Here is a 9,203-nt window from a genome sequence, read left to right on the forward strand (position 1 = left end):
CTCGACCGGTGGGATTCGAACCCATGACTCTCAGCTTGGTCATGATGAATAGCTGTGCGTTTACCGCTACGGCTATCTGGGTCTGGGATCTGGGTGAAATTGTTCTAGAAAATTCAAAAAAAAATACCGAGTTGTTTTGTCACAATGGTAATTATAACCGCATAACAGTCACATTGAGATTATAAATGAGCCTCGTAATGTAATAGCAATGAAACTTCTATCAGAATTATTTTCTGACTATTAATCTAGTATGCGATTTGAGTTGTACAAAATATCAGCCACATATAAGCACTTTTGAGTTCCTGGTAATTTTTAGAAATTTTGGTGTTCTCCCATACTGCCATAAAATGCACACTTGGTATTCCATTTACTCAATGCCTACTTTTGTCGAATGTTACAAATATGCAGTTATGGGCAGTATTATGAACATAACAAGCTTAAAATATCAGAGGGGGTTGTGTACAAGACACGACCGCATGACGTTAACTACGCCAAGCGATTGTATTGACCGCATAGAACTTTAGAGAATCATGGACGAGAACAGCTTTCCCGGGAAGCTCACAAGACTGATTAGAGCGACAATGGACGGTGTGCAGAACTGCGTAAAGATTTTAGGCGAACACACCAGTTCGTTCGAGTCCCGCCGGCGGCTAAGACAAGGTGATGGACTTTCGTGCCTGTTGTTCAACAATGTGCTAGAGGGTGTCATGCGGAGAACCGGGTTTTAGCAGCCGAGGCATGATTTTCACAAGATCCAGTAAATTTGTTTGCTTTGCTGATGATATGGACATTGTTGGCCGAACATTTGAAAAGATGGCAGACCTTTACATTCGCCTGAAACGTGAGGCAGCAAAGGTAGGACTGGTGGTGAATGCGGCCAAGACAAAGTACGTGTTAGCTGATGGGGCCGAGCGCGACAGGGTTCGCCTAGGTAGCAGTGTTACGATAGACGGGGATACGTTCGAGGTGGTCGATGAGTTCGTCTACCTTGGATCCTTGCTGACGGCTAACAATAACGTTAGCCGTGAAATACGGAGGCGCATCATCAGTGGAAGTCGGGCCTACTGTGGCCTCCACAAGAAGCTGTGGTCAAAAAAGATCTATACCCACACCAAATATTGTTAACAATTATCGAAATTATGCCGACAAAATGTAAATTGTTTTCTTGTAGTGCATACAAGCCATCAATAAACGCAGATTACTACACATCACATCATCTCCATTCTCTCGCATACTACAAGCAAATCGATCAAAACTGCTTCGATCTCCAATACTCGCACAGTCGCAATACACGGAGCCAGATAATATTGAGCCGACTCGTGGACCTGAAACAATAGCATGCTCCAGAGTGCTCTGTATAGTCGATGCAAATGGTTGCCTGCCTAGTGCGAGTTAAGTGCATGTTAAATCCAAAAGTGCATAAAACAAAGCATGTCCTTACTGATGGTGCAAATTAGGATCACGAATAACTGAAGGTAAAATGCAGTGCACAACCTAACCTTATCCATCCTAACGGAACTATTGTTTTGTGTAGGTGAATGCACCATGTGCTGACCACGTGCCAGTGGTCAGTGATCAATACCATCTCGCACAAACAGGTAATGCGAAAGCTTTTAAAACTACATGCTCTAAAACACTCTTGCGTGCTCATTAGGAACCACATAGGCCAGATTACGAGTTCTAGACATCATTCGGCCCAAACGAAACGGAACGCCGCACAAAATAGTGTCTGCTGGCCAACCCCGTGAAGCTTGAACAAGCTGAGCCATTTCCCAACATAAGGGCGACAAGGCCTTCAACAGGTAAATTCCGGCAAACATGCTACAGATCAACGGTGCCTAACCATGCGTCGTGGCCCTTCAACAGAAGGCCTTTTATTTGCAGCCCACCAATATATTGGCTCTACCACGGCAGCTGCCATCCATTCCCTGCCGCCCAGGCCGGCCTCATCACAGGAACGCCCACCAACTGCATATCGTCGGCCGCTGGAGCAGCGAACGACGAGTGCACGTGCACACGGCCCTTTCAAGAGCCGAGTACAGGCTGTAGCGTTGCATGGGAACCCGGAGGCTGAGAGTGGTGCATTACGCTGGAAACTCTCTCACACGACACAGGACCATGCGACACCGTTCGGTGTGACTCCAGGAGCCGTGCGACATTTTATGGCTTTGCGTGAGAGCGAGAGAGTGTTGCGGGTAGCAGTGTCGCGAGGCTAGTTGCGTAGTTGGTGCAGGGAGGGATCAACGACCGCCACAACATCGCCGATGCAGCGAATGCAGCAAGGGGCCCCTACCGGTTAGTGATAGGCTTAAGACGAATGCCAGAAAAGTATGTAGAATAGATATAAGTTAATCATGAGCGGTCAGTTTCATTAAGTAACAACTTCATCCCTTGTCATTTATAGTTTGAATTGAGTCGATCATTGCTTTTTCCATTGCCTTGGCCAATCGGCTGCTGGCACGTCTCAAACAATTTGAGTGGCTAGCCGGAATAGCAAAACTTTGAGCATACAGGTGTGTTACCACCCGATTGACCATTTTTTCCCTCAGTGGTCATTTAGTTTAGAGATTTAGCATTTTTGCGTTGCGCTCCATTAGACAGAATCCTACACCTAATAGGAAAACTGTCACAATGTACCATGTATAAAACGCTCATAAGACCGATAGTCCTCTACGGGCATGAAACGTGGACGATGCTCGAGGAGGACCTCCAAGCACTCGGAGTTTTCGAACGTCGGGTGCTTAGGACGATCTTTGGCGTACCATGAATTTGTAATTATTATTTGTAAATAAATAGCATTAGTAGCAAATTTAATGAACTTCACCATTGAACTAGCACTTGAACTCGATCGATCAGTTTGAGTGAATAGTAGCATAGAACTCAATGAACTCACTGAGCTCACTTGCTCCACACGGCAGTCCATAAATTGAATGAGTTCCAACTAGCCTTCTGGCGCCAAACCTCAGCAGTCATACGAACTTTGTTGAAGCGACCATGTGGCGATCCTTGGACATCGACCTTTTTTCTCTTCTTAGCAATGGGTATATAATCTGCTCAACAGACACCCAGACTCTGAAGGTCCAGAAGTGTGGGGTTGGGGACCGTTTACTACATGCAAAGCAGCAGACAGGACTACATCCCCGACCTACTAAACAATTCCCATTGCCGCCAAACCCTTCGTCTCTCCGGGACCACCAAGAAGGCATTGCTTCTAAGAGGGGCTATTGCACATCGCAACCTCAAGGTTAGCTGCGTAGCCATGCAGCAACGAACATCGATGACACGCTTAGGGGGGTCCACCAAGGTAGCATCACTTCCATTGTCCTCTGAAGGCGGGCAGGGTCAACCACAACGCCCGCGCCCAGCTTTCCTGCAAGTATCAAGAACTGGTATTGCGTGCTCCGCTATTTGACCAGCTGAAGGCTCAAACCATATCAGCTAGCACCAGTTGGAATTGCTGAAGAAGGGGGCCTCCAGCTGCCCCGACCCTTACGAACAACCAGAGGCTCGGATCCAACCCAGTAGACAGGCGCCACGACAGCAACGCTACCAGGATGTTCTCCCCGCGGCCACTTAATCGCTGTAAGGGTCGATTTCGACCGTAGGGCACCGGTATGACCTGGCCGACACTGGCCAGAAGCTTACGCTTACTGGCGTACACCGCAGAGCTATTGGGACAGTGCCACACTAGCTGTGGAGGCACTCTTGCAGGCATAATCAACGTGGCTACCGAAGGTAAGCTTATCGTCGATCATCACCCCAAGTGTTTGACGGAGCGCTTCGAAGTGATCGTGCAGTCGCCCACATGATCACCGCTTGCTGCACCGATTTTCGGTTGTTAACAACAACCACCTCAGTTTTGTGGTCCAATTCCAGTTTCCTGGAGCTCATCCACTCCTCCACTTCGATCGATTCGACCGTAGACCTCCAGCGTAATATCGTCGGCAAAGCCAACAATGACCACACTCGCTGGGAATCTTAATCTCAACACATCGTCGTACATGACATTCCATAACACTGGACCCAGGATGGAACCATTAGGTTATGTGAAAGCACTTTAGACCCACCTCTGTGTCGTAGACAAGTACCCGATTCTGGAAGTAACTCCCGAGAATCTTATACAGGTACTCGGGTATCCCCAGACGCAGGAGCGCATCAGCAATAGCCGCCCAACTAGCACTATTGAATGCGTTTCTTACATCCAGAGTCACTACTGCGCAGTAGCGGTTTTTTTGACCATCAAAATAGCATCTACGGTCGACCTCCCTTTCCGGAAGCCGAACTGGTTGCTTGAGAGCCCATTTACACCCTCGGTGTATCTCAACAGTCTGTTGAGGATGATCTTCTCGAGCACCTTCCCCGCCGTGTCAAGCATGTTAGTCTATATACTGACGGGTCACCGAGTGGTTCTCCCGCCTTTGGCAATAGACATCGACCTGTCGAGATCGTATTGAAGAATCGTAGACCCGGCCTTTCCCATTCATAATCTCCGGGAGGGCAACGATTTGGAAGATCTATCTTGGTGAAAGGGGATGCTTTCACCCGACGAATTAGAACGTTGGTGTGCAGTTTCGCGTAATATCCCGTGACGAAGACTTTCACATCTCGCGCCTTATCCGAGGACCCTCAGTCTATTTTAAACCCCCTCCCACCCCACGTAACAGCATTTGTAAGAAAAAATTTAAATTTTTGCATGGACCGTAACACTGTGTTAGACCCCCCGTTGCGTTACGTAATATTTGTCCCTTAGCTCCTTCACTTCGTTTAGGTTCACGGAAGAGGCGAGAACGGTCCAACTTTGGTTACCGCGCCATGGTGTGTTCTTGAAGGCGAACTGAATTAGAGTGCTTTGAATTTTACTTATTTAGATTTTCTTTCGTTTCCCTCGATTAGTTAGAGTAGTTAGTAGTTGATGTAGTGTCAGTGTTCAATACCCGCCATCAACCTGTTTAAATAGATTTGTGGCACGTTGCGAGCCCTTCGCACCGATTATACCCCGTTTGGCATAAAGTCGTTTGGCATATTGGCTGTTTTGCATAATGATTGACTAAGAATGATTATCGGCAGTTTTGAAGCTTTTACCGAGATCAACATCCCCGAGCCCGTAGTGAAAAATGTTGGTAGGTTCTCAACAAGCGTGATGTTCGTTCAGAGATTTTCTAAGTTATGAATGTCTAAAATTGTTGTGACATTAGAAAGCAATACTAAGTGAAACTCGTGATGGGTCTGGTGCAAGATCATTTCGGAATAATTATTTTATCTACATTCCAGAACATAGAGTATCGTTGAGCTTGTTGCGATATTTATATTTGAAAATAGTGAATTAGCAAAGAAAGTTCGCAGTTATTAATAAAGGGAACGCTCTTAGAATATTTTGCTCCACATCAAGTTCTGTCCCAGTTTGGACGTAACACTTGACGAAAATAACTTGATAAAAGAAGGGAAAATTTATTTGCAAAATCTTAAAAGCTCTAATCTATTACTGCAGCATAATTAAAAAAAAAGCCTATATACGCAGATTAGTTTTCGTTTAAAATATTTGAAACTCTAACGCAAAAAAATTTTCTCACAGCATAACTCAAACGAACTACACACTTTTGAGAGAAAATATTTGTGGCAAAAGTTTTCAAAGATTCAATATAAATTTTAATTTAGGAAGTGTACATCAAAAACCTTCCTTAGCCGAGTGGTTAGAGTCCGCGGCTACAAAGCAAAGCCATGCTGAAGGTGTCTGGGTACGATTCCCGGTCGGTCCAGGATCTTTTCGTAATGGAAATTTCTTTGACTCCCCCGTACCTGCCACACGATATACGAATGCGAAAAAATGGCAAGCTCTCAGTTAATAACTGAGAAGCCGGCTCTGTTCCAGTAGGGATGTTAATGCCAAGAAGAAGAATTGATGTCAACGTCTATTATCGAACGAAGGGAAAATTTGTGATTTAGATATTTTACAGCATATCGCGAAAGGAGATTATGCGTTTGCAAAAAATATAATGAATATTGGCAGGTTCTAAAGTAATAATCATTATAACAACACGTCTTGCTAGAATTGGTAAAACAGCCATATAAAAATGGTTAACATTTAGCTTTACTAAATAATACAATTATAAATATAAAGAACTTTTTTAAATTTTTTTTAAAAAAAGAGGCAAAATTTGTGATTAAACCAATAGAAGATTTGACGCCAATATTGCGGCATAATAAAACGAAGAGACATCAACAATTGCGTTCAGAATCATCGAAGTGATTGTACTACTTTTCACGGAATGTCGATTCTCCGAATGCCAGTTCCTTGAATGACCCTTTTCTCTAAGTGCCATTTCCCCGAATGACCGGTTTTCCCGAAAAGTTGTGCAGTTTAAATAGGTGCTGTAATAGTCTTCAGTGGCTGGAAAGTGAACGAGAAAGAACGATAAGCAATCAAAAGAAGGAGGTATTCTGTCATTCTTGGTTATCCACATGTTGGCAAAAATGTTGAGGGCGGTAAAACTTGAAAAAACCGCCAATTCATTAAAAAATGGTGCATATTAGATGCAGTTCGTTTACCACCCAGAAATGTATAATGTTACGACAATTATGAGTGCTAAAAACTTTTTGGTTAAAGAGGCTAATCGGGAAAACGGGATATTCGGGGAACTGGCGTTCGGGGAACTGACATTTGGGGAATCGACATTCAGGGCATAGTAGCACACCCATCGGAATAACTGCAGTAATCGATATCTCTTTCCGCTGATAACTGATAACAGATCAATGTTATCGAATGCCGCTCTTTTGTCAGTTGGAAACAATAAAATATTTAAAAATATAACTCCAAAGAACAGCCTATGTACAAAAGAAGTTGAAATTTATTTAAATTTAGTTTGAACGTTTGAAAAAAGGGTAAATTTGTGATAAATATATCAAAACCTTCAGTGCAAAAATTTATTCCAATAGCGAAACTCAAGAGAAGAATTAATATTTGAGAGAAGGCTAATTTCTGGATAAATAATAAAATATTATTGGCAATAACTTTCCTAATATGATTTAGTTTAATCAAGAGCATATGATTGTTGACTCCAAAACAAGCCTGATGTCATCAGAAAGGTTCAATAGAAACGTAAAAACGAGTGTCATTTTATAAAAAAAAATCTTGGTTTCAGACTCATTATGCCAAACGGCCATTATTCCAAACGAATTTATGCCAAACGACTTCATGCCATACGGCTTTATGATAAACGACTTTATGCCAAATGACCTACCATCCGTCGCACCACCCCCATTTTGATAGCGATCGTTTTCGACCCCGCTTTCCTGCTGCGAAGGAAGTCCCGGTGGTACACGTGGCCGGAGAGGGCAGCGTACACTCCCGTGCAAAAGTTTGGGTTCACCCTCTCAAAAACATACAAATGTGTTCAGTCCATATCTCTGTGATTACACGTCCAATTGAAACTCTTTAAGCCGCATTCGAAAGGCAAAGAGTTATTCTTACTTTGTATGTCTTTTTCTAAAAACATTTTTTGAATTTTGTATACTAAATTTTAACTTAAAGTTGTTACATTTTTCAAAAAACACACTGAAAAATCATATCTAATTTCCTCAGCATTGGACCGACCGAAATTTTAAATCATAGTGTCTTTAGAATCGTAATCCTATATCCTTTGAAGAGACCCCACGAAATTTTGGCGGAAAAATCTGGAAAGTACTCAAACGCAATGAAACAGTCAGTCAAGTCATCGTGCAAAAGTTTGGGTTCACCCCTCAGTAAGATGCAAATCGTGCAAAAGTTTGGGTTCACCTGAGCCGCACGCACATCATTTCTGTCAATATCTCTGCCATTTTTCAACCGATTTTAATAGTTTAAAGCTTTTTTGAGCGCAAATAATGGCACGTACATGATTGGTTTGAGATTTCACAGATTTAAGTAAGTTCAGGTGAACCCAAACTTTTGCACGATACACCATACTGAGGGGTGAACCCAAACTTTTGCACGATGACTTGACTGACTGTTTCATTGATTTTGAATAGTTTCCAGATTTTTCCGCAAAAATTTCGTGAGTGGTCTTCAAAGAATATAAGATTACGATTCTAATGACACCTTGTTTTAAATTTCTTGTCGATCCAATGCTGAGAAAATTAGCTATGTTTTTTCAGTGTGTTTTTTGATAAATGTCTCAACTTTAAGTAAAATTTTAGTATACAAAGTTCAAAGAATGTTTTTGAAAAAATACATACGAAGTAAGAATAACTCTTTGCCTTTCGAATGTGGCTTAGAGAGTTTCAATTGGACGTGTAATCACAGAGATATGGACTGAACACATTTGCATGTTTTTTAGGGGTTGAACCCAAACTTATGCACGGGAGTGTACGTTACTCCCGCGCCCTTGGCAGGCGAGGTTCTCAGCTCCGACGACATTACGTCCGAGTGAGAAACAGCGAAGCTAAAATGTTCCCCGACCCCGACGATCCGGTGACCACCAGCGTGAGAGGCGAGGACCGTATCCACTAGACCACCAGTGGTGATGATCGTTGGTGAGACGGCCGCACCCCGTCGTTGAAGACCACAAATCTGCGTGGAATGCGCAGTTGAGAACGACAGGCAAGAGGATCAGCGAGCGAGAAGCACCAAGAGTCGAGTACCGGAGCGGAGACCGCATGTAGTTCACGTGGTACTAAGAGTCCTTAGCAAACCACAGATGGCCCCACGACAATAAACAGCGTCCAAACTGTAAGTAGCATGCATGCTTTCTTTTCCCATGCGCATGGTGAGATTCGCCTCTAGCCTTAGCCAAATAAGCTAGTGAGGCCGCTGTAAATAGCCGTACCGTTTGGCCGCGCGTGAGCACCAGCTACAAGCTTCAGTTTTTTAATTTGAGTCGCTCACGGAAATGAACACCGCACAACAAGAGTACCGAACGTAAGAATTTATAGTTAGCTAGCGTAAAAGGGAATGAATAGTAGATAGGTAGGTCTATAAGCACATGAATTCGATGTCGATAAAGCAGAACTGTACATACACATGTCGAAATGGAATGATAAAATGAATTTAGTTTAATAAATGGGAGTTTGGGTTACAGTACAGAACAACAATCTTTGAACAGTAGATGTAGGAGTACATTTCGAACTCCGGTCGTTTTTTGTAGTCTCTTATTGAGTATTTTCTGGTAAGGTTGGTCCTGAATCCAACCAAGGATTTTTCTCTCATCGAACGTGGCTTGTTCGAAGTG

General features: G+C 43.3%; 1 long non-coding RNA gene across 1 annotated transcript; it reads left to right on the forward strand.

Annotated features, from left to right (window-relative positions):
- Positions 1–1,126: 1,126 nt before the first annotated feature.
- Positions 1,127–2,626, forward strand: LOC110678582. Its single transcript, XR_002501754.1, has 4 exons — positions 1,127–1,475; positions 1,535–1,598; positions 1,655–1,802; positions 1,867–2,626. It is a non-coding gene; the product is annotated as an uncharacterized LOC110678582 (long non-coding RNA).
- The last annotated feature ends 6,577 nt before the right edge of the window (positions 2,627–9,203 follow it).

This window comes from Aedes aegypti, chromosome 3, assembly GCF_002204515.2.
Source record: "Aedes aegypti strain LVP_AGWG chromosome 3, AaegL5.0 Primary Assembly, whole genome shotgun sequence".
Classification (NCBI taxonomy): domain Eukaryota; kingdom Metazoa; phylum Arthropoda; class Insecta; order Diptera; family Culicidae; genus Aedes; species Aedes aegypti.